The following is a 26,875-nucleotide window of genomic DNA, read 5'->3' on the forward strand; positions in this document are numbered from 1 at the left end:
TCCCGGATGTATTCCCTGATGATTTGCCCGGGCTTCCTCCACATCGGGATGTGGAGTTCAAAATTGAATTAATCCCAGGTACCGCTCCTATCTCTAGAAGACCTTATAGAATGCCACCAAATGAGCTAGCTGAGCTTAAGACCCAGTTGAATGAGTTGTTGAAGAAGGGTCTTATCCGTCCTAGTTCTTCTCCTTGGGGTTGTCCGGCTATCTTTGTGAAGAAGAAGGATCAGTCCTTGTGCATGTGTGTGGACTGTCGTCCCCTGAATGCGGTGACCATCAAGAATAAATACCCTCTTCCTCGCATTGATATCTTGTTTGATCAGTTGTCTAAAGCTAAGGTATTCTCCAAGATTGATTTGCGATCTAGGTATCATCAGATCAAGATCCGTCCGGAAGATGTACCTAAGACAGCTTTCTCGACGAGGTATGGGTTGTATGAGTATCTCGTCATGTCTTTCGGTCTCACAAATGCACCTGATCACTTCATGTATCTCATGAATTCGTTGTTTATGCCCGAATTGGACAAGTTTGTGGTGGTCTTCATCGATGATATCTTGGTATATTCTCGTAATGAAGAAGAGCATGCAGAGCATCTGCGTATAGTGTTGTTGCGCTTGCGTGAGCATCAGCTTTATGCTAAGTTCAGCAAATGCGAGTTTTGGCTGAAGAAAGTACCTTTCTTGGGCCATGTCTTATCTGAAGAAGGTATCTCGTGGATCCGGCTAAAGTGCAAGAAGTGCTGGATTGGAAAGTTCCAACTTCGGTGCACGAGGTTCGGAGTTTTCTCGGTCTGGCTGGGTATTATCGTCGATTCATTCCGAAATTCTCAAAAATATCCAAGCCTATGACTCGCCTACTTTAGAAGGATGAGAAGTTTGTGTGGACGCCTAAATGTGAAGAGGCATTCCACAAGTTGAGGACATTGCTAACATCGGCTCCTGTCCTAGCTCAACCTGATATCAAGAAGCCCTTCGATGTTTTCTGTGATGCGTCGGGTATTGGTCTAGGCTGTGTACTGATGCAAGAAGGTCGTGCTATCGCTTATGCCTCGCGCCAACTTCGAAAGCATGAGGTCAATTACCCTACTCATGACTTAGAATTGGCGGCGGTTGTCCATGCTTTGAAAATCTGGAGGCACTATTTGCTGGGTAATCTGTGTAATATCTACACTGATCATAAGAGTCTCAAGTACATCTTCACTCAACCTGAATTGAACATGCGGCAGCGAAGGTGGCTTGAGTTGATTAAAGATTATAATCTACAAGTGCACTACCATCCGGGCAAGGCAAACGTGGTTGCGGATGCCTTGAGTCAGAAAGCGCACTGTCACTCAGTTCAGGTGGAAGATCCATTATTGTCACATCTTATGCACCCACTTGTGCTCAACCAGATTTCTCTGGAGAGTACTCTTCGCAACCGAGTCATCGAATTGCAGCAAACCGATGTGGGCATCCACCATATAAAGAGGAAAATAAAGGAAGAAGAAACCAAGCACTTTCGGGTCGATGAAAACGGAATTCTTTGGTTCAAAGATTGACTTGTGGTCCCAAAAGACCATGAGCTGTGAAATCAGATCTTGTCCGAAGCTCATTCATCCAAGTTGTCTATCCATCCTGGTAGTAGCAAGATGTATCAGGATCTAAAACCTCTGTTTTGGTGGACAAAGATGAAAAAGGAGATTGCTGCTTTTGTCACTCGTTGTGACAATTGTTGTCGTGTGAAGGCCGTTCACATGAAACAAGGCTTACTACAACCCTTATCAATTCCTGGTTGGAAATGGGAAGAAGTCGGCATGGATTTCATTGTTGGACTCCCAACTTCTGTCAAGGGTTACGACTCTATCTGGGTAATTGTAGACCGTTTGACCAAGGTTGCTTGTTTTATTCCAGTTCGAACTGACTATCGTCCACATCAATATGCGGAATTGTACTTCGAGCACATTGTCCGTCAGTATGGTGTGCCTCGAACTATCATATCAGATCGTGGACCACAGTTCACTGCCCGTTTTTGGGAGTGTCTTCATGAGCAGATTGGTACTCACTTGGTCCGTAGTTCGGCATATCATCCCCAAACGGCCGGCCAAACTGAACGGGTCAACCAAATCCTAGAAGACATGTTGAGGGCATGTGCTCTCTCCTCCAAGGGTTCTTGGGTTAAGTGGTTGCCATAGCTGAGTTCTCTTATAACAATAGTTATCAAGAGTGTATCAAGATAGCTCCATTTGAAGCGCTGTATGGTCGAAAATGTCGAACCCCGTTGAATTGGGTGGAATCCGGGGAACGAAGGTATTATGGCATCGATTTTGTGAACGAAGCGGAGCAGCAAGTCCGTACCATCCAGCAACATCTGGAAGCTGCTCAAGCTCATCAGAAAAGTTATGCTGATAAGAGAAGGAAGCCGATTGAGTTTGCGGTCAGTGACCATGTGTATATCAAGGTGTCTCCGATGAAGGGCGTACAAAGGTTCGGAGTCAAGCGAAAGCTTGCACCTCGTTATGTGGGACCTTATCGGATTCTCAAAAGGAAAGGGAACGTAGCGTACAAAGTTCAACTACCAGTTGAGCTTCGAGCTATTTTTCCTGTCTTCCACGTATCACAATTGAAGAAATGCCTTCGTGTTCCGGAAGAACGAGTGGAAGTTCGGGATATCAAGTTGAAATCTGACTTGGTGTACGAGGAGAAACCTGTAGCGGTTCTTGACCGCAAGGAACGGGTGACTCGTAATCGTGTGGTTAAGTTCTACAAGGTGTTGTGGAGTAACCACAGGGAGGAAGATGCCACTTGGGAAACGGAGGACTATTTAAAAGAAGTTTATAAAACCTTGAAAATCAGTAAGCTTCCAAATCTCGGGACGAGATTTTTGTAAGGGGGGAGGGCTGTAACACCCCAGTGTTATGGTTTCATAAAACACATGCATAACATGAGCATCATCTTCTACTCAAGCATATCATGATCATCATCTACCTTGAGCCATGTCATTTTATGCTTGAGTGTGCTTTAACTTGATTAATTATGCTTCCTATGCTTGTGTTTTTGTGAACCATGCTCATGCTTGTGTGTTAAGCCTTGGTAATTAGTTTATCTATACTTAACTCAACCTTAGGAACAATGTTCATGTTGATCACTTGTCCAAAATAATCACTTAAGTCATACTTACATGTATAGGCCCTAGAAACCTCTTTTGCTTAGGCTTTTAAAAAGTGTTTCATAAATTGTTTGTATGTCAAAACTTTCTACAGCAAAGTTGTAGCAAATTTTATAAGGAACAAAAGTTGTTTTATGGCCATCCCATGAAAATGACCACATCATGCTCAAAAAGTGCTTTCAAGGCAGATTTGGGTGCTGTTTTGGCACTTAACCAAATTTGGCTAAGTCCTGGCGTTAACAGTTTGCGTGATCGATTTTGGAACCCTCATATCTCTCAATCCAGGCTGATCTGGCTTTTTATCTAGTTGATAGTGTTGTAGAACTCAGCTAGTGCTTCAACTTTGTCAACTACACCATCTCCTAACTCGCTTTGGTTTGGAAGTTAATCATCGTCGAAGTTGATCTGCCAGTCGGTGATCGCGTTGCCTGATTCAGAGTCGAGCTCGTCGACGTGGCCGACCGGCGACAGGACATCGGCGACATTTGGCGCCCGTACATCACTCCTGGCCTTGCTCGTCAGCTCCCAGCGCGCGCATGACCTCCACGGCGACGCCCCGGACGCAGTGGACGCGTCCACTCTCTCCTTCCTCTCGCTCTCTCGCCAGAAAAGCGGCCGTAGTGAGCTCACCGTCGCGAGCTCACTCCGGCGAGCTCAATCGCGCTCGTCGCTGTGTTGCTGCTCACCAAAACTCGTCCACAGCTCCGCCGTAACCCGCTCTTCATCCTCCAACCGTAAACTCGCCGTGAAATCCTCCGGTGAGCCGACATTTCCAACTTCTCCCAAATCGGGTCGCCGTGACCTTCTTCTCCGGCGAACTCAATGCCGAGCTCCTCGGAGCCTCTCGTCTTCTCTGGTTAGGTCCTAGAGGTAGCTCAGGTCCGTAGCGAACGTTTGCGCCACTTGGTGGACGCTCTACCACGCTCACCGTCGCCGGACACGACGCGCACTGCCGCCGTGTTTCCGCTGGAGTTGGGCTCTCTCGTGGCCAGCTCATTCCACACCGTTTCAAGCCAAGTCGCCTACCTAGGAAGCTTCGCCGTAGTCCGCTGGTGCTGTAGGAAACCCTAGGTCGCGCTCTACCGGCCTGAGAGCTCCGGAATGGTCGACGGCAAGCCATTTCCGGTGGCTCCGCCGCGGGAAAAAGGGAGTCAATCGGTTCGCAAGGGTCTGGGGATCACGTTGATGCCCGTGGGTTGGCCGGAGACCTCACCGTCGCGGAGAAATCGCCGGTGAGAGTCGCCTCGGCCGTGAGGAAGACGACCCTGACATGCGGGACCCGCTGTCAGTGACACTTAGTTTCCCTCCTTTTCTTTTATTCAAATCCAGGTTTTTGGCTTTCTTGCAAAAATCATATCTTCTGTTTCTGAGATCCAAAAATTGTGAAACAAATTTTGTTATGTTCTTTGAGATGGCTAGTTTTTAATAAAATATAAAATGTACCATGTTTTCTGAGAAAAATAGTTATTAGAATTTAATCTTGTTATTTATGTATAAATTCGTAACTTTTGGTATATTGCTCATCTTACTATGAAATGTTTATGGTAGTCTCTGAGTGTCATTGGAATGCTATGATAAATATTTTACGATTTTTGGAGTACTATATCTGGGATATGTAATTTATGGTTGTAATATGGCTTGTTTTCTTATTTAAATCATAATAAATATTTGGTGCTTATGCTAGTGCTCTACTCTTGTGTAAAATTGCTTATGGTAATAGTAATATGCAAATAATCTGAAATCTGTTGTTTGACACTATATAAGCCATGTTTCTTAATTTGTGAAATAAGCACCTTGTCACATGTTAAATGCTTATCTTAAATTTGGCATGTGCATTTGCCCTAAAAATTTTACTGTGATGTCTAGATACCATGCTTGTGCTTGTATAAATTTTGTAGATTTTTCTGAGCACTTTTGCTAGTATCTTGTAATTATGTCCCTTTATAGAAATAAATTAATAAATGTCTTGTTATTAAGTGTTTTGGGGTTAACATATGTTGTTCTGGTAATCTCATAGTATGTTTGTGCTTATAAGTTGTGTGGTTGACACTGAGTATATTTTGGCTATGTCATTAAATAATTAATTGAAGGTTTATAGCTGCTCTGGACAGCAAGGAAATAATTCAACCTTTGCTTATTCATAACTTGGTTTTCTGGAAGACTTGTCTAAATCAAAGTTGTTGTAAACTTTATGAACTAGCTGTGGTTTAATTTTGGGATCATTTGGTCTAATAGTTTAAAAGTTATAGCTCTTCCAAGTTGGGTTCCAGAAATAGGTGTTCTCTGTTTTTCTGGAACAGAACCTGGAACTTTGTTTAAATGACTTGTTTAAATTTTGAATCTTGCTGTGATGTTTAAAGATGAAATGTAGAAAATTTCATAAGATTTTCAGAATGTCCTCATTCATATTTGTTGGATCTGTATAGCTCCAGTTATGAGTTACTCTTGAACTGCTCTGTTAGAAAAGGACTTCTGTTTATGGTTTGACTTGCTAAGTCTTGCTAAGTTAATTAGCTATCCTTGTGAGTTTATCTTGGGAGTTTACTCAGTAAATGAGTGTCCATTGAAATTCTAATTACATTGTCAAGCATTCATCCTCATCTAATATGCACCCATTCTTACTTATCATGCATGCAGTAGGTGCACCGGACGCGACAGCTTCATTCGAGCTCCAAGTGAACCCCGAGGGCCAAGAGATCAACCCGGAAGTGGAGGTCCAGCAAGCTGGACTCGAGGAGCCCGAAGAGGAGGTTGAGTGCCCGAATCACGAGCCGGAATCGTTCGTGAAAGGCAAGCCCCGGAGCATTTTAAGTCTCCCACTTTAATTTTGAAAGCTTACTTGATTTTGTTATATCTATTGATGCATTACGTATATGAGTTGTGATGAAACCCCTTGCTGCATGTTACTCAATCCTTGTCTAGATATCTTACCACTACCTGGTTATAGAGTTAGGATCGAGTAGCAGCTTAGTCATGCTTTAATCGGTAGAAGTCGGGTGATATTCTGTCGCCTGCGCGAGATAGGGTTGTGTCGGATCACGATTGTCTATATGTGCTATCGTGGAAGGAACCTGATTAAAATGATTTAAGCCGGGCGGAGTTTTGCAAGGTTGTAGTGACTCCGTCTGTGGCAGCTAAGGACCGACCGTTGTACGTCCTCTTGTCATGTTTAACGCATACCTGACACTTAGTTGGCCGGATAACTCGTTCCGACCGCGAAGCCTAGTAGTATGACTCAGGCCGGAAGACCGGCAAGTATAATGTGCGCACTACCGGAGGAAGTGCGGTGTGTGGGGGACCATTGGCGTAAGACCAAAGGCAGGTGTGTTAAAATTCCTGACCTCCCTGGCAGAGTGGTAGCCCTGGGAGTGCGGCGCTGATCGGAGCCGCGATTCCTGAGTCGTACCAAAGGTGACCCGCTGGCTCTCCGACGGAGGATGCTTGGGTGAGTTCTAGGAATAACCCTCCAGCTGGATAGGAATCGATTCGAATCGCCGTCTCTCCCGGAGAGTGAGAACTTGACAGAGCAGCGGCAAACATAGCATCCACTAATGAACAATGGTTCGTGATTGTTGACGGTCCTTAATGCTCACATTTAACCATCAACTAATCATGGAAAAGGATCCAAATGCAACTAACACCTAGACTTAGGGTTTTATCTGACAGAATTCCACGAGTTTTGGTGTTTGTCTATTTCTGCAGGGGGTTATCAGGAAATACGGAAGAAAGGCCCACACGTTGGGTTTACATAGAGATATTAACGTGCCACACAATTTTCTATCATCTAGAAGACTCCAGAAGCCACGGGACCGAAGCGGAGGCCGAGAGGACTCAGGGACAGGGCGCCCGCCCTCCTCTCCTGGGCGCCCACCCTCACATAGAGTCCAATCAGGACTCTCTTTCGGGATATTGCTCCACCGACCTAAAGGATCAAGGATAACCGTTCAATCAATGTTGGTTTGATCCAATGGCCCATATTCACTTGAAGGGACTATAAAACCAGACCCCCTGGCCCCTGGAGATCATACCTCTTCTACAGAATCAAAACTAGGGTTTCAATTCTTCATCCAAGTAGAGAGGATCCCTATAGTTCTTCTAGTTCTACCTCTAGTTCATCTAGATCTAGTTCTAGTTCATCTAGTTCTAGTTCTAGTTCCTCTAGTTCTAGTTCCTCTAGTTCTAGTTCTAGTTAGTTCTAGTTGTAATCTAGAAAATAGGGAGAGAGAAGAGGAGAGCGGAGGAGGAGCCGGATCTGTCGGATCTTCCTCAACATTATACTTTTGCAGCATCTGGTTCGTTCTTCATCGTTCTCCAGGTTCTTCAATTCATAATTCCTAAGTTCATTAATTACTTTTATTTACATTCAAGTTATTTATTGGATTCCCACTTGCATCAAGTGCTCTAGTCTTTATAACGCTAGAGTAGTAATTAATAGATTAGACGTGGTGTTTAGTCTTGCAATTACCTAGAATTGCACCCAATCCTGCGGATTGTTGTGGTAGCCTTAGGGTAGTGACAGCCCTAACGGTCGACGTATTCCACCACGTTTGGATCGGTGTTTGTAGGATCGTAGTCAGACCTTCCTAGCCCCCTTCTCATCTCTTTCTGTGGTTAGTGCTCTGATGTCCCGATATAAATAATCTTTGAAGTAATTCTTGATTCTTAGATCAACTAGAGAACTCTCAGGAAACTTCCTACCAAAAATAATTATATAGTTATCCTTGGGCGATCTTGGATCTTAATTAGTACACTCACGTTCCCTATGGAAAATCGATACTCTAGAATACTCCCGGGTGAAAGCTACATCGGTATCCGTGCGCTTGCGGATTTTTTCTATTTGCGTTTAAAATACCCAACAAGCTTTCTGGCGCCGTTGCCGGAGAACGGTAGCTATGCTAGTTTCGAACCAAGTCGTCCGTGTATCCTTTTTCTTTTCTTTTTTTTACCACACTCACCTTATCATTTTCACCATACCACATGGATTTCACTCTAAGCATTAATGAGCATGGAATTTATTTCATAGCCACTTCATTTACTCCATGCTCATATGCAACATCTTCACAATCCATTGGTCTCTCCAACATCACCACATTCGAGATCTCCAACCCCCTCTTCCTTTCTATTTATAAAAACTTTAAAAGGGCGGTTGTCGATGCATATGTCTATAATAAATTTTGCAGATCTCGTTGAGTTGATCTTGATATAGGTCAGCGTTGGAGGGGAAACCACTTCGCCGACATAAATTGATGGTTTCCCAAGGACAAGCTTAGTGTCCTAAAACAAGCACTGATCAGATTGTAACATGAGCTTTTAATTATTTGCAACATTACCTTGTGTGTTGAGCATATAAGGATATTCCTTCGAGTATTCTTGTCACTAACCTTTCTAGGATTGGAGCAAGAAGATCGGATGAATGACAAGCACAAGGTATGTCCAACCAATCATCATGCAACATTGAATTAAATTCATCCAAACTTGAATTTTGCAAAATTCAAGCTTGGGGGAGTATTTTACATAAAAACATCATTTGCCATGTTGCTATGTTGGTTGTCCCTACCTTTGAGACATGCTCAATCTGTTAAATACTAATCACACTACTTCATCTCCACTTGAGTAGATCTCTATAAATGCTCTCATGCTACCTTTATTTGCTTTAGTATATGTCTAGGTTTGGAGTAGTTTCATTTATCTCTTAATTAAGCATGGTGCTTAGTTTAAGGCTGATGATCTTACTTCCAAGAGAGTTTAAATTAAGAATGATACTTAGGTTAAAATGCCCTCCTAAATCAAATTAGACATGGTGTCTAGGGTGATCTTTGAGCCGATAGTATGCTATAGTAGATATTGGATATTTTGTTGGACTAACCCCTGCAGGAAAACTTTCAATATCGACCTGGGAAGTCCTGAGATAAACTCACATTGGAGACAAAGAGAGAGACACATGAAGTTTAACAATTTACACAAGGAAGGCATAGCTCACAAGAGATGATCCATGGAGGGTGCCACACCGATGCACAACCACTAAGAAAGGAAAGCTTCCACAAGGTGATACTGTACCATCACTCTTCAAGTAAGGTAACATCTTAGTACTTGACTATCACTTTTATAAAGCTTCTCTTTGGTTCTGGCGTTCACATGAATAAAAGAGACAAACATGTATGATTTATAACTCTAGATTAACCAACCCAATCGATTCAACATGTTTAGTCCTTCCACCTTTGTGATTCCACACTCCTAATCATATAAGCTAAAATGTTGCACATTCAATCTTTGGAAGATATAAACAAAACATAAATATAGATAGATTATCTTTCCATTATGTTGAGCGATCTGATATGACAAATGCTTTAAATGCTACACTCAAGATCATATTATCCTCAACTTTGTCTTGCTCACTATGCTTAAGGTTAGAGAAGAACAAGTACACTTTTGGTTATGTTGGTGTTTTCCACCAATAGGGCCCAAGCACTTGATCTCTGCCTTGTCTCTATGAGCAGGTACACTTCAAGCAAAATATGAAGGAGTTTTACAACTCCCAGACTCCACCAAGTGAAGAACCTAGATCTACGAGCACAAATACACTAGAGATACTGGACACTCAGGCAATCACTGCCCTGAGATGCTTAAGGACGTAACTACTGGAGTAACCTCGTTGTGGAAGCAATTATTGACCTTCTGCCGGTCAAGAGAGACAATCCAGGACGCCCCGTCATCCCAATCCCCATCGGCATGGTGGACTTTCTAGAAGCACTCTGCGACTTTGGCTCCAGCGTCAACATTATGCCCAGGGTACTCTATGAAAAATTCTTTACACATCCTTTATTAGAAATAGCCATGTGTTTGCAGCTTGCAGATCGTACGCTAAGTTTCCCAAAGGGAATATTGAAGAACCTCTGCGTCCGAGTTGGTACCTTGTACGCCGCAGCAGACTTCGTGGTGATAGAGACTGGTACTGATGAGAGGGCACCCATCCTAGGGAGGCCATTTCTGAACACCTCAGGAGCTGTCATCTATGCTAGTGCTGCCAAGATCAGTTTCTACATCAAGGGGAGGAAGGAGACGTTTTCCTTCAAGAACAAGACTACACAAATCTTAGAGCAATCCCGACATGAACCAAGAAAGAGGACCAATAGGAGGGACAGGAACAAGCAAATGTGGACCAAGTCAGCTAAGATGGTCACTGCAGTTCAAGGAGGTCAAGAACGTCGACTTAAGTCACTGTTCCTAACCAAAAAGGACGACCCAGTCACCTATCAGCTCCTGTTTGGAACCATGCCCCTAAAACCGACATACATTCAGCTCCAGATGGCAGATCAAACATTCCGAAAGGTTGAAGGTTATTGACATGGGAGAAGACGAGTACAATCCACCTATCATCCTTGGAAGACCGTTCCTCAGCACTGTTTAAGCAATCATTTACATTGGAACTGGAGAAGTCCACATGCACTTCCCCTCTAACATGGTACGTCGCTATTTTACTGACCCTAAATATATAGTTGAAGACTCTAAGCAGGTCAGGACAAGAAGAAGACGATGCAACCGCAACCAGAGGAGGAAAATCATCAAGGACGGATGGGCGGACTACGAAGGAGAAGTGCACCGAGTCAGGTGTGGAGAAAGAAGATAGTTATACATGAAGAGTACGCACCGCCGGAATCACCAACTACGCCATCCAGCGAATCCCAGGACGCCTGAGAAAATGGAGAGTCCCGCTCAGAGGACTTAGAAAAAACACCGAATGCCTTGCCAAGAGGTAAACTTGGTAGTTATCCTTTTCCTTTCAATTATTTTAAAATAGTTTGCTTAGTTAATCTGGTTCATATCATCTTGAAAAGAAAATAAAAATGTTAAAAAATAGTAAGCCCCATGTGAGTATGCTCATGGCATAAAACCCATAAGTACAATCACTGTGGTGGCGTAAAAATGAAATAAATATATTCCTATCCTATAAAAATAAAATTATAAAAATAAAATTATGATCCTACTAAAGAGAGTAACATTTATTAAGGAGGCTCAACATGATAAAGGCTAGATATTTATGCTAACACTTAACCAGTTCCACAAAGCTTTGTTGTCTATTTGAGCTCCACAGAATTTAAGGATCAAAGAAGATTAGTAGACGGAGGACATCCTAATCGCTGTCAGAGTGCTGCCGACATTCAAATACACCTCTGCCACATGCTAGGTACATCCGAAGAAATTATGTCAAAATCCAGCTTGGGGGAGAGCACCCCCATTTATCCAGCTAAGTATTCTACGCACATTTATACTTTACTCTAATAATAAAAAGATGCATAATCATATAAACCCAAATAAAGATTTTGTGCTTATATATATATATCTTTGCTTAGTTTGCTAAATAAATAAATAAATAAAATTTGCTATGAACCCTCATGATAAGCTCTCAAATGGAAATGATGAATAGTTGCTCTACCATGACTAGTTCTCAAAATTGAAATCTCTCTCAAGTTTAGGCATGACTGTTATTAATTAAGATTTGCTCTAAACCTGAACTTGTGGGAAGAGTACTTGATCTAAAGTCTAAGTTGTTAACGGATATGATATAGGAAGGTTGAGCTGCTGTTTACCTGTTCCTAGAGATGCTAGAATTCTGGAGAATTTTATCTTTGAAAATATTTAAAATATCACATGATGAGTTCCTGTATGATGAGAGTTTAAATTCCTACCACAGCCATACATACATGCTTGCTAGACTTTGAGCCACACATTTACTTTTTACTGCTTATGAGCATTGAGTGTGGTCAAGCTGTGTAGACCCTTAGGAGCTTGTCATGTGGTTAAATCAAGATTCACTTGCACGTTCACTCATACATGCTACTTCTACTTCGGAAGTACGCATCCACATACATCCACTCATTTCCATCTCTAGAACCATCCAAAAATATTCTACTCCTAATCCTGGAGAGAATAGCCAAAAACATTTCTGTTTTCCCTGTGAAATAAATGCTCAAGTTATCTTGGTTACTACCACTTGCTACATCATTTCAAGAGATGAGTGCTCTGAAAAAAAGAGAAAAAAAAGAAAGAATACGAGGAAATAAAAAGGGGCAAGTGCCCGAAACCTCGAAAGAAAAGAAAAAAGTGAGACGAGAGGTAAAAATGGACAAGTGTCCGACAGTAGAATTAGGGGTACAAGATACCCACCTGAGAGGAAAGAAAAAGAAAATACAGAGCATCTCATTCTCCCCAAAAATTTCAAAAGAGCAAGGAAGGTATGTATCCCCTCAAAAGAGCAAAAGTAGAATTAGACTTTCACCATTGTTATCACCATCATTACCATGCACCATTCATTCGCCACACATGCACATCTTGATTTGACTTATTGACTTGGTCTTCTGGATCCATGGTTTGACTATGCAATAAATGTCTTGTAAGTATGTATTAGCTGTCTCCCACCTATGAGCTCCAGATATCAAAAGCCTTATTAGAGTAGGGTGAGAGAGAAGGCAATGCCACTATGCCTTATACCAAAAATACCACATACCTTGAGAGAAGACATACATCATTACTGCCTTGGTAAGGATCCAGAAATACCACAAATGAGAGACTAGAGAGAGTCATACAAGGAATCTCTGAGTTTTATTTGAAAATCTGCAAAAACTCCAGAGCTATAGTTAATCGAAGAACAAGAGACATGGCGCTTGACTAGACCGTTCTATCTTTTAACTACTCAAGACAGAAGTGACGGTTACAAGCCCCATGGTGGAAGGTAAAATGAGTAAGTTTAAATCTTAACAGTTTACCTCAACCCAGATGAGATCTTGTTTGAGCGCATGTGTACCTTTAAGGCATGAAACCACTGCAGAAACTCTTGAGTCCATCTTTGCTCAGGGACGAGCAAAGGTTAAGCTTGGGGGAGCTTGTTGACGGTCCTTAATGCTCACATTTAACCATCAACTAATAATGGAAAAGGATCCAAATGCAACTAACACCTAGACTTAGGGTTTTATCTGACAGAATTCCACGAGTTTTGGTGTTTGTCTATTTCTGTAGGGGGTTATCAGGAAATACGAAAGAAAGGCCCACATGTCGGTTTACATAGAGATATTAACGTGCCGCACAATTTTCTATCATCTAGAAGACTCCAGAAGCCACGGGACCGAAGTGGAGGCCGAGAGGACTCAGGGACAGGGCGCCCGCCCTCCTCTCCTGGGCGCCCGCCCTCACATAGAGTCCAATCAGGACTCTCTTTCGGGATATTGCTCCACCGACCTAAAGGATCAAGGATAACCGTTCAATCAATGTCGGTTTGATCCAACGACCCATATTCACTTGAAGGGACTATAAAACCAGACCCCCTGGCCACTGGAGATCATACCTCTTCTACAGAATCAAAGCTAGGGTTTCAATTCTTCATCCAAGTAGATAGGATCCCTCTAGTTCTTCTAGTTCTACCTCTAGTTCATCTAGATCTAGTTCTAGTTCATCTAGTTCTAGTTCTAGTTCCTCTAGTTCTAGTTCTAGTTAGTTCTAGTTGTAATCTAGAAAATAGGGAGAGAGAAGAGGAGAGTGGAGGAGGAGCCGGATCTGTCGGATCTTCCTCAACATTATACTTTTGCAGCATCTGGTTCGTTCTTCATCGTTCTCCAGGTTCTTCAATTCATAATTCCTAAGTTCTTTAATTACTTTTATTTACATTCAAGTTATTTATTGGATTCCCGCTTGCATCAAGTGCTCTAGTCTTTATAACGCTAGAGTAGTAATTAATAGATTAGACATGGTGTTTAGTCTTGCAATTACCTGGAATTGCACCCAATCCTGCGGATTGTTGTGGTAGCCTTAGGGTAGTGACAGCCCTAACGGTCGACGTATTCCACCACGTTCGGATCGGTGTTTGTAGGACCGTAGTCAGACCTTCCTAGCCCCCTTCTCATCTCTTTTTGTGGTTAGTGCTCTGATGTCCCGATATAAATAATCTTGGAAGTAATTCTTGATTCTTAGATCAACTAGAGAACTCTCAGGAAACTTCCTCTCTTCCCACCAAAAATAATTATATAGTTATCTTGGGCGATCTTGGATCTTAATTAGTACACTCACGTTCCCTGTGGAAAATCGATACTCTGGAATACTCCCGGGTGAAAGCTACATCGGTATCCGTGCGCTTGCGGATTTTTTCTGTTTGCGTTTAAAATACCCAATAAGATTTCTTGTTGACACAGGCTAACACCACTTGAATACTAGGTTGTCATCCCAGCATGGCACTAGAGTGTACTATGGTATTTATACGCACACAGATAATCCGCAAGCGCACGGATACCGTTATAGCTTTTACCCGGTTAAAGGTTTTATCGTATCCACAGGGAAACGGGAGAACTAATCTACGCTCTAACTTAACCAAGATAAGTCAATAGGTGTAAATAGGAAAGATGGTAGAATCGAATAAGAACAATATTAAAGGTAAGATAACAGTGAGTGATAATATGGGAATATAGAATAGAGCAATTCTAGTATATGGGCCATGGTAGCAGAATAGAGAGAATAACTATGGTTTCTCTACTTCAAAGGGGTATGTCTATGTCTGGGACGAACCATGTGATAAGAAGACACCACAAAGGATGCTTATCCATAGGCTGATAAACCCTACCCGTCCTGCTAACGAGAGGTGGACTACAGAGGACCAACGTAACTGTCACCTACGCGGCCTACCACACGATCCAGCTAGACAAGGGATATCCACAAGTAATCTAGGTCTAAGCACCACGCTTACACCTATACTACAACTCTAACCTATAGGGTCCTATAGATTAGAAGTACTCAAAAGAGTTGTGAACCAGAACATACATGATTAGTAATTGCATATTGAATTAGAAGTAGATTACCAGAGTCATCCCATGAGCAAACTTGATTAGAGCTTGATCATGACGAAGTACAACCGGAGGAAGAACCGACAGGCCGGCCTCTCCTCTAATCCTCCTTCGCCCTCCATCTCGCTACTATCTAGATCTACTCTAGTTTAGAGAAGAGAGGAGAGCTCTCATCTCTAAACCCTAGCTTTTGCTCTGTCTATGAATAATGAATAATGATCAAGGGGTGCCTCCTCCAGGGGCCAGGGGGTCTGGTTATATAGTCCCCTCAAGTGAACCTGGGCCGTCGGATCAAACCGACATTGATTGAACGGTTATTCTTGATCCTTTAGGTCGGTGCAGTGTAATCCCCGAAGAGAGTCCTGATTGGACTCTGTAGCTGGGCGGGCGCCCAAGGGGGGTGGGCGGGCGCCCTGCCCCCGAGCCCGCTCGGCCTCCCGTTCGTTCCTGTGGCTTCTGGAGTCTTCTAGATGATAGAAAATTGCGCGGCACGTTAATATCTCTATGTAAACCCGACGTGTGGGCCTTCTCTCCATATTTCCTGATAACCCCCTACAGAAATAGACAAACACCAAAACTCGTGGAATTCTGTCAGATAAAACCCTAAGTTTAGATGTTGGTTGTATTTGGATCCTTTTCTTTGTTTATTTGCTGATTATATTTGGTACTTAAGGACCGTCAACAACTCCCCCAAGCTTACCACTTGCTCATCCCTGAGCAAGGATGGACTCAAGAGTTTCTACAGTGGTTTTATGCCTTAAAGGTACACATGCGTTTAAACAAGATCTCATCTTTGGTAAGGATCCAGAAATACCACAAAAGAGAGACTAGAGAGAGTCATACAAGGAATCTTTGAGTTTTATTTGAAAATCTACAAAAACTCCAGAGCTATAGTTAATCGAAGAACATGAGACATGGCGCTTGATTAGACCGTTCTATCTTTTAACTACTCAAGACACAAGTGACGGTTGCAATCCCCATGGTGGAAGGTACAATGAGTAAGTTTAAATCTTAACAGTTTACCCTAACCTAGAGATGAGATCTTGTTTGAACATATGTGTACCTTTAAAGAATGAAACCACTGCAGAAACTCTTGAGTCTATCTTTGCTCAGGGACGAGCAAAGGTTAAGCTTGGGGGAGCTTTTTGACGGTCCTTAATGCTTACATTTAACCATCAACTAATCATGGAAAAGGATCCAAATGCAACCAACACCTAGACTTAGGATTTTATCCGACAGAATTCCACAAGTTTTGGTGTTTGTCTATTTCTGCAGGGGGTTATGAGGAAATACGGAAGAAAGGCCCACACGTCGGGTTTACATAGAGATATTAACGTGCCGCGCAGTTTTCTATCATCTAGAAGACTCCAGAAGCCACGGGAAGGAAGCGGAGGCTGAGAGGGCTCAGGGACAGGGCACCCGCCCAAGTCCTGAGGGCGCCCGCCCTGGAGTTCTGCCCAATCACGTCCAAACTCGCGGATCGTGCTCCACCGACCTAAAGGATCAAGGATAACCATTCAATCAATGTCGGTTTGATCCAACGGTCCATATTCACTTGAAGGGACTATAAAACCAGACCCCCCTGGCCCCTGGAGATCATACCTCTTCTACAGAATCAAAGTTAGGGTTTCAATTCTTCATCCAAGTAGAGAGGATCCCTCTAGTTCTTCTAGTTCTACCTCTAGTTCATCTAGATCTAGTTCTAGTTCATCTAGTTCTAGTTCTAGTTCCTCTAGTTCTAGTTCTAATTAGTTCTAGTTGTAATCTAGAAAATAGGGAGAGAGAAGAGGAGAGCGGAGGAGGAGCCGGATCTGTCAGATCTTCCTCAACATTATGCTTTTGCAGCATCTGGTTCGTTCTTCATCGTTCTCTAGGTTCTTCAATTCATAATTCCTGAGTTCTTTAATTACTTTTATTTACATTCAAGTTATTTATTGGATTCTCGCTTGCATCAAGTGCTCTAGTCTTTATAACGCTAGAGTAGTAATTAATAGATTAGACGTGGTGTTTAGTCTTGCGATTACCTGGAATTGCACCCAATCCTGCGGATTGTTGTGGTAGCCTTAGGGTAGTGACAGCCCTAACGGTCGACGTATTCCACCTTGTTCGGATCGGTGTTTGTAGGACCGTAGTCAAACCTTCCTAGCCCCCTTCTCATCTCTTTCTGTGGTTAGTGCTCTAATGTTCCGATATAGATAATCTTGAAGTAATTCTTGATTCTTAGATCAATTAGAGAACTCTCAGGAAACTTCCTCTCTTCCCACCAAAAATAATTATATAGTTATCCTTGGGCGATCTTGGATCTTAATTAGTACACTCACGTTCTCTGTGGAAAATCGATACTCTGGAATACTCCTGGGTGAAGGCTACATCGGTATCCGTGCGCTTGCGGATTTTTCTATTTGCGTTTAAAATACCCAACAAGCCTTCTGGCGCCGTTGCCGGGGAGAAAGACGGTTTGCTGAGATAACTTTAAGTCTTGCTATTATCTTGTATTATACTTTTATACTTTTATTCTTTTATCTTTTTATTTTTATCTTTATGGATAACTTAAATTCCATACCTATTATTGAATTCTTTGCACCTTCGGAGACCAGCCATAGACCATGGGAGTCAACAAGTCGTGCCCCTAATTATGATCTGTGTCCGGAGTTGATTGCAATAGGTCAAAACCAACTCTTTTCTATAGCCGAGGTCCTATCTTTTAATCAAGAAGATAATGCACTTTTAGCTACACCTAGGGAATCTTTTAATCTTTCTATAAATTCTGGTTTAGACCTAGCCCTACAAGACCATGTTTTTTCTCGATATTTTCACATTGGTCTTAATCATATAACCTTTGGTAGAGTCTTTCTTTCTTTATCTATTAGTAAAGGAAGGTATGTCTTCATTTGTGGACATCCTTCTTGTACTAGTCTTCATAGAAAAATCTTAGAGATAGAGAAGGAATCATCTCCCAGACAAGGAAAGGAAGTTTCAATAGCCAATTTCCAAATATTCCAATCCCATGATTCGGCTATCCAACCCATCCTTGAGCTTAATAATTTCTACTACGCTCTTGCTCTTGAACCTCCCGATAATCCTATGAATCTCTCTAGACATCCCATGCATAAGAGTCACCAAGACCACAAGGAGGATGGAGAAGAGCAACATCAATGGCTAGAGGGCATTAAAAATCCATGTGCTATCACCATTGAATGGATGGATAAAACAAACTTGAGAGACAATGCTAGAGGAATTTTAAGCATTCATGAAGAATCATCCTTGGAGTTTGAGAATGAGAGAAACAACAGTGAGCATGGAAGTTATTTCATAAATACCTCACCAAATCCTTGTTCATATAAGACATTTCCTCAATCAATTGGTCTCTCCAACCTTACTACATTTGCGATCTCCAACCCCCTCTTCCTTTCTATTTATAAAAACTTTAAAAGGGCAGTTGTCGATGTATATGTCTATAATAAATATTGCAGATCTCGTTGATCTTGATATAGGTCAGCGTTGGAGGGGAAACCACTTCGCCGATATAAATTGATGGTTTCCCAAGGATAAGCTTAGCGTCCTAAAACAAACACTTATCAGATCGTAACATGAACTTCTAATTATTTGCAACATTGCCTTGTGTATTGAGCATATAAAGATAATTGTAGAAATATTCCTTCGGGTATTCGTGTCACTAACCTTTCTAGGATTGGAGCAAGAAGATCCGAGGAATGACAAGCGCAAGGTATGCCCAACCAATCATCATGCAACATTACATTAAATTCATCCAATCTTGAATTTTGCAAAATTCAAGCTTGGGGGAGTACTTTACATAAAAACATCATTTGCCATGTTGCTATGTTGGTTGTCCTTACCTTTGAGACATTCTCAATTTGTTAAATACTAATCACACTACTTCATCTCCACTTGAGTAGATCTCATAAATGCCATCACGCTACCTTTGTTTATCCTAGTAAGTGTTAGTTTGGAAGTACTGCACATACTTCTATTGGCTTTTAAATTAAGCATGGTGCTTAGGTTAAACAGCCTTCCCTAATCTGATTAGACATGGAGTCTAGTTCGGTTATTGAACTAAAAACTGCTTGTGTAGACATTGGTACATTTTGTCGGACTAACCCCTGCAGAAAAACTTTCAATATCAATTTGGGAAGTCCTGGGATACAAACTCACATTGGAGATAAAGGAGACACATGAAATTTAACGACTTGCACAAGGAAGACATAGCTCATTCATCATAAAGAGATGATCCATGGAGGGTGCCACAAACACGATGCACAACCGCTAAGAAAGGAAAGCTTCCACAAGGTGATACTGTACCATCACTCTTCAATTAAGGCACACTTCTAGCAAAACATGGAGGAGTTTTACAACTCCCAGACTCCACCAAGTGAAGGACCTGGATCTACGAGCACAAACACACTGAGCATGATATTGCCAACACCGCACTTTGAACTGCTGGGCAAACGAAGAATGTGGGTGACACTGTATCAAGAGGTACAGATGTCAAGACCCACACCTAATCAAATGATGCACCTAAAGGATGAACACGCTGAGAAGTCTTGCCCAGAAGACTTAAAACATTGGATCCTTGTCGGAGAAAGTCAAGATCGTCGACTCAAGTCGCCTTTCCTGATCAAGAAGGACGACCCTAGTGTTCCAAGCATCAAGTGCACAATCAATGGATACTCTTTTCAGAAGACACTCTACGACACCGGATCTGATGACAACATAATGACCGTAGTCACTTATCAGCTCCTGCATGGAACCATGCCCCTACAACCAAAATATATTCAGATCCAGATGATTTTTAGGTCATTGACATGGGAGAAGATGAGTACGATCCACCCATCATCCTTGGGAGACCGTTCCTCAACACTATCAAAGCCATCATCTATATTGGAACCGGAGAAGTCCACATACACTTTCCTCTGAAGAAGACGACGCAACTGAAACCAGAGGAGGCAAATCATCAAGGACGGATGGGTAGACTACGAAGGAGAAGTGATAAGGTTTGAAGAAATACAGCTTGAATAGAACTGTCCTGAGGAGACCATAGCACCGAGGCAGGTGTGGAGGGAGAACATAGTTATACACAAAGAGGAGGCGCCACCGGAATCACCGACTACGTCATCCAGCAAATCCCAGGACGACTAAGAAAACAGAGAGTCCCGTTCGGAGGACTTAAAAACACCGAACGTCTTGCCAAGAGGTAAACTTGGTAGTTATCCTTTTCCCTTCAATTATTTTGTTTAGTTAATCAGATTCATATCATCTCGAAAAGAAAATAAAAATGTTAAAAATAGTAAGCCCCATGTGAGTATGCTCATGGCATAAAACCCATAGGTACATTCACTGTGGTGGCATAAAATAAATATGTTTCTATCTTACAATAAAAATATAAAAATAATAAGATTGTGATCCTACCAAAGAGAGTAACATTTATTGAGGAGGCTCAACATGATAAAGGCTAGATATTTATGCTAACACTTAACCAGTTCCACAAAGCTTTGTTGTCTATTTGAGCTCCACAGAATTCAAAGATCAAAGAAGACTAGCAGACGGAGGACATCCTAATCGCGGTCAGGGTGCTGCTGACATTCAAATACACCTCCGTCACCTGCTAGCTACATCAGAAGAAATTATGTCAAAATCCAGCTTGGGAGAGAGCATCCCCATTTATCCAGCTAAGTGTTTCTACTCACGTTTATACTTTACTCAAATAATAAAAAGATGCATAATCATTGAAACCCAAATAAAAATTTTATGCTTATATCTTTGCTTAGTTTGCTAAATAAATAAATAAATAAAGTTTGCTATCAACCCTCATGATAAGCTCTCACATGGAAATGATAAATAGTTGCTTTGCCATGTACCTAGTTTTCAAGTTTGAGCTCTATCTCAAGTTTAGGCATAACTATTATAATTTAAACCTGCTCTAAAGGGGATATCTATGAGTACCCTAGCCTAAACACCACGTTTACACTAGCAATGATTACTCTAATACTCAACCGGAAGAGGATTAAAGTAAACTCATAAACCAAAGAACAATAAAACAAGAACTTACTAGAATTAGAAGTCGAATTACTGAAGAATCTTAGGAGCAAGCCTCGGGTTAGAAGACTTGATCCCGCAGGTACAACCTCGGAGTAGACACCGACAGGCCGGCCTTCCTCCGATCTACACCTCCACTCTATCTCTCTCAATCTAGTAGAAACTAGAAGATCTAATTCTACTCACATTGGATGCTAAGCCTAAAATAAATTTTATTTAGAGTTGAGAGGAGCCCTTGAAGGAATACCTCTCCTCTAAATAAAATTTATTTTAGGCTTAACATCCAATGTGAGTAGAATTAGATCTTCTAGTTTCTACTAGATTGAGAGAGATAGAGTGGAGGTGTAGATCGGATGAAGGCCGGCCTGTCGGTGTCTACTCCGAGGTTGTACCTGCGGGATCAAGTCTTCTAACCCGAGGCTTGCTCCTAAGATTCTTCAGTAATTCGACTTCTAATTCTAGTAAGTTCTTGTTTTATTGTTCTTTGGTTTATGAGTGGACCGAAGCGGAGGCCGAGAGGACTTAGGGACAGGGCGCCCACCCTACTCTCCTGGGCGCCCGCCCTCATACAGAGTCCAATCAGGACTCTCTTTCGGGATATTGCTCCACCGACCTAAAGGATCAAGGATAACCGTTCAATCAATGTCGGTTTGACCCAACGGCCCAGATTCACTTGAAGGGACTATAAAACCAGACCCCCTGGCCCCTGGAGATCATACCTCTTCTACAGAATCAAAGTTAGGGTTTCAATTCTTCATCCAAGTAGAGAGGATCCCTGTAGTTCTTCTAGTTCTACCTCTAGTTCATCTAGATCTAGTTCTAGTTCATCTAGTTCTAGTTCTAGTTCCTCTAGTTCTAGTTCTAGTTAGTTCTAGTTGTAATCTAGAAAATAGGGAGAGAGAAGAGGAGAGCGGAGGAGGAGCCGGATGTGTCGGATCTTCCTCAACATTATACTTTTGCAGTATCTGGTTCATTCTTCATCGTTCTCCAGGTTCTTCAATTCATAATTCCTGAGTTCTTTAATTACTTTTATTTACATTCAAGTTATTTATTGGATTCCCGCTTGCATCAAGTGCTCTAGTCTTTATAACGCTAGAGTAGTAATTAATAGATTAGACGTGGTGTTTAGTCTTGCAATTACCTGGAATTGCACCCAATCCTGCGGATTGTTGTGGTAGCCTTAGGGTAGTGACAGCCCTAACGGTCGACGTATTCCACCACGTTCGGATCGGTGTTTGTAGGACCGTAGTCAGACCTTCCTAGCCCCCTTCTCATCTCTTTCTGTGGTTAGTGCTCTGATGTCACGATATAAATAATCTTTGAAGTAATTCTTGATTCTTAGATCAACTAGAGAACTCTCAGGAAACTTCCTCTGTTCCCACCAAAAATAATTATATAGTTATCCTTGGGCGATCTTAGATCTTAATTAGTGCACTCACGTTCCCTGTAGAAAATCGATACTCTAGAATACTCCCGAGTGAAGGCTACATCGGTATCCGTGCACTTGCGGATTTTTTTATTTGCGTTTAAAATACCCAACAAGCTTTGTGGCGCCGTTGCCGGGGAACGGTAGCTGTGCTAGTTTCGAACCAAGTCGTCCATGTATCCTTTTTCTTTTCCTTTTTGACCACACTCACCTTACCATTTTCACCACACCACATGGATTTCACTAAGCATTAATGAGCATGGAATTTATTTCATAGCCACTTCATTTACTCCATGCTCATATGCAACATCTTTCCAATCCATTGGTCTCTCCAACATCACCACATTCGAGATCTCCAACCCCCTCTTCCTTTCTATTTATAAAAACTTTAAAAGGGCGGTTGTCGATGCATATGTCTATATTAAATATTGCAGATCTCGTTGAGTTGATCTTGATATAGGTTAGCGTTGGAGGGGAAACCACTTCGCTGACATAAATTGATGGTTTCCCAAGGACAAGCTTAGTGTCCTAAAACAAGCACTGATCAGATTGTAACATGAGCTTTTAATTATTTGCAATATTACCTTGTGTGTTGAGCATATAAGGATAATTGTAAAAATATTCCTTCGGGTATTCTTGTCACTAACCTTTTTAGGATTGGAGCAAGCAGATCGGATGAATGACAAGCACAAGGTATGTCCAACCAATCATTATACAACATTGAATTAAACTCATCCAAACTTGAATTTTGTAAAATTCAAGCTTGGGGGAGTACTTTACATAAAAACATCCTTTGCTATGTTGCTATGTTGGTTGTCCCTACCTTTGAGACATGCTCAATTTGTTAAATACTAATCACACTACTTCATCTCCACTTGAGTAGATCTCTATAAATGCACTCATACTACCTTTATTTGCTTTAGTATATGTCTAGGCTTGGAGTAGTTTCATTTATCTCTTAATTAAGCATGGTGCTTAGTTTAGGAATGATGATCTTACTTCCAAGGGATTTTAATTTAAGCATGATGCTTAGGTTAAAATTCCCTCCTAAATCAAATTAGACATGGTGTCTAGGTTGATCTTTGAGCCGATAGTATGCTATAGTAGATATTGGATATTTTGTTGGACTAACCCCTGCAGGAAAACTTTCAATATCGACCTGGGAAGTCCTGAGACAAACTCACATTCGAGACAAAGAGAGAGGCACATGAAGTTTAACAATTTACACAAGGAAGGCATAGCTCACAAGAGATGATCCATGGAGGGTGCCACAAACACGATGCACAACCACTAAGAAAGGAAAGCTTCCACAAGGTGATACTGTACCATCACTCTTCAAGTAAGGTAACATCTTAATGTACTTGACTATCACTTTTATAAAGCTTCTCCTTGGTTCTAGCATTCACATGAATAAAAGAGACAAACATATATGATTTACAACTCTAGATTAACCAACCCAATCGATTCAATATGTTTAGTCCTTTCATCTTTGTGATCCCACACTCCTAATCATATGAACTAAAATGTTGCACACCCAATCTTTAGAAGATATATTTCATAAAAAACAACATAAATATAGATAGATTATCTTTCCATTAGGTTGAGCGATCTGATCTGATAAATGTTTTAAATGTTATACTCATGATCTTATTATCCATCAACTTTGTCTTGCTCACTATGCTTGAGGTCAGAGAAGAACAAATACACTTTTGGTTCTGTTGGTGTTTTCCACCAACAGGGCCCATGCACCTGATCTCTGCCTTGTCTCTATGAGCAGGTACACTTCGAGCAAAATATGAAGGACTTTTACAACTCCCAGACTCCACCAAGTGAAGAACCTAGATCTACGAGGACAATGTTGACGGTGGATATACCATAGAAATCCACATACAAAACACCGTCAACATGCCTCGGTTGCAAGAGGAAACGACATGACATGAACATATTTTATCCATAACTAGTTCCACTTGTACTCTTAGCTTGTTTATGCAGGAACAACAAATTCAAGACATTATTTGACAAAGCCAACATCAGAATCATCAAGAGGAGATCGAGGGGACAACAGGTGACACCCTGGGCCCACAGGGAGGGGGTCGCCCGACCCCTCTTTGGTGGGACCCAGGTGTGCCACCTAGTCCACCGACATAAGGGACCCCTGTGGACACTGCTGGTGGGCCCAGAGGCCCAGAAGTGGGGTCGCCCGACCCCACATCAAAGGCGGTTCCAGGGTCGGTGGCCTCCCACCGACCTTCCCCACATGTCCCACATGTTGATTTGCCCCTGCCGTTGATCAAATGGCGGTTGTGAGGTCGGTTTGATCCAAGGGTGGAGAGAAGATGTCACGCGGATCGATGACGTGGCGATGGAGTAACCCCTACTCCATCTCCCTCTATAAAAGGCAGCCTCCATCCTTCATTTCAAGTGGGCAATTCCAAGGCCAAGTGCATTACAAGTTCCAAGCATACAAGTAGAGTAGTAGTTAGTCTAGAGTGGGAGTTAGAGTCGAGTCGAGCGAAGCTCGGGGTCTCCGGAGTCGTCTTCTGGAGAGTCTGGTATAGCTCTTGTACCTTTCTACTTTTGTAAGACTTTCCTTTTATTAATATATTATTCTTACTTTACTTTACTGAGTTCTTACTTAGTGCAAGTCTTTTAGTCTTGTTGTGCATTTACTTTAGTAATATAGTTGTCTTAGTGAAGTTAGTGACCTGTAACCACTCCTGTGTGTGCATCATCGTCCTATCTTGTATAGGAGCTCTAGCTAGCTGCAACTAGTTAGCGTTGTAGGATTAAGTGTGAGCGTGGTGCTCATACTTAAGATTACCTTTGATTACCGCTGGCTTGAACGGAAAGTAGGAGCGCACTCCCTAGTAGGTGACAGATCGTGGGCGGCATTAGGTTCTCCTCACGTACAGGCTAGTTCTTAAAAGGTAAGGCGTCCATAAGCCCAATAGTCGCTTTCGGTAAGGGGTTAGGTGAAAAACCTTCTAAGCGTCTTACCAGCTCGGCTATCCCTCGCACACAGTTAGTAAGGCTCTAGCGTAGTTAAGGCAATTATCTATTAAAGTAAGTCACAGAAGTCAAGTTAGATACATAGGAGTCCTTTACTCACTCGTTGTCCTCCCACCTAGCTAACTCTACCATTTACCTTTAGCATAGGACCTTGGATTCACCACTACCCTTCCTATTCGTTATTTACCACCCTTATTCACTAGTTGATACTAGATAACTCAAGGAATCTCATTCCCCTTTTTGTTAAACACACTTAGCCGCTTTCCCTTGGGAAAATATAAATTACGATACCTTGGAATACTCCTTGGTGAAGTGCTACAGCGGTACATTCTGTGCGCTTGCGGAATTATCCAATAGTAAATAGAGTTACCCTACCAGGGCACTCCTGGCGCCGTCGCCGATATCCGGTGGTTGCGTTAAGAAGTGTCAACAAGCATTTCTGGCGCCGTTGCCGGGGAGAGCGTCTGTCTAAGAGTTTTAACAAAAAGAGAATCCAGAGTTTGCTAGTTATCAAGTAGTGATAGGGATAACCCATCACTTGTCTTGTCTTCCTTTATTGTGAAGCCTGACAGTGTATGAGCGGTTTCCAGTTGCCGTCAAACTTCGTTGAAGATCCTGAGCAACTGTTGAGGAGAACTAGACGTCGTCAAGTTCCACCTCAAAGGTTCATCTCGAACCTGAATCCGTTAGAGGAAGGAGTATCTGCATCGGTTATCAAAGAAGCTATGGCCCAGAAGACCATCTCTGAGTACTCTGCGCCGTCGGCTGACAATGTCGCCACGGGTCCGCAGCTTAACTTGGGGGATGCGACTTTTGAGTTGAAGCCTGCGCTTATCAATATGGTGCAAGCTAATCCCTTCTGTGGAAAGCCACACGAGGATGCCAATGCCCATCTCCAACACTTCTTGGAGGTGTGCGGCACCTTCACCATCAAGAATGTCGCCGCAGACGCCATCCGTCTTCGCCTCTTCCCATTCTCATTATTGGGGAAGGCGAAGCAATGGTTCTACGCCAACAAGGGTGAAGTGACCACGTGGGAGAGGTGCGCCAATGCATTTCTCAAGAAGTTCTTTCCGATGGGCAAGACCAGCGCCCTTCGTGGAAAGATTTCCAGCTTCCAACAGCAAGCGGATGAGACGATTCCCGAAGCATGGGAACGTCTGCAGGAGTACATTCGCGCCTGTCCTCATCATGGGATAGAGGAGTGGCTCCTAATCCAAGGTTTCTACCATGGCCTGACCGGTTTGGCCCGTAGTCACCTTGATGCTGCCGCTGGAGGAGCATTCTTGCAACACAATGTCAAGGATGCCAAGGACCTCATTGAAAAGATGGTTATAAACCAAGGATGGAATGAGGAACGCCTCCAACCCAAGAGAAGAGGTGTCCATGCCTTGAATGAGGTGGACATGCTCTC

The 26,875-nt window shown here is 42.4% G+C and overlaps 1 protein-coding gene across 1 annotated transcript in view; it reads left to right on the top strand.

The window, feature by feature from the left end:
- LOC8086085 (mannosyl-oligosaccharide 1,2-alpha-mannosidase MNS1) overlaps positions 1-26,875 on the top strand; it is a 93,241-nt gene that overhangs the window by 18,723 nt on the left and 47,643 nt on the right.

This window comes from Sorghum bicolor, chromosome 7 (assembly GCF_000003195.3).
Source record: "Sorghum bicolor cultivar BTx623 chromosome 7, Sorghum_bicolor_NCBIv3, whole genome shotgun sequence".
Lineage (NCBI taxonomy): Eukaryota > Viridiplantae > Streptophyta > Magnoliopsida > Poales > Poaceae > Sorghum > Sorghum bicolor.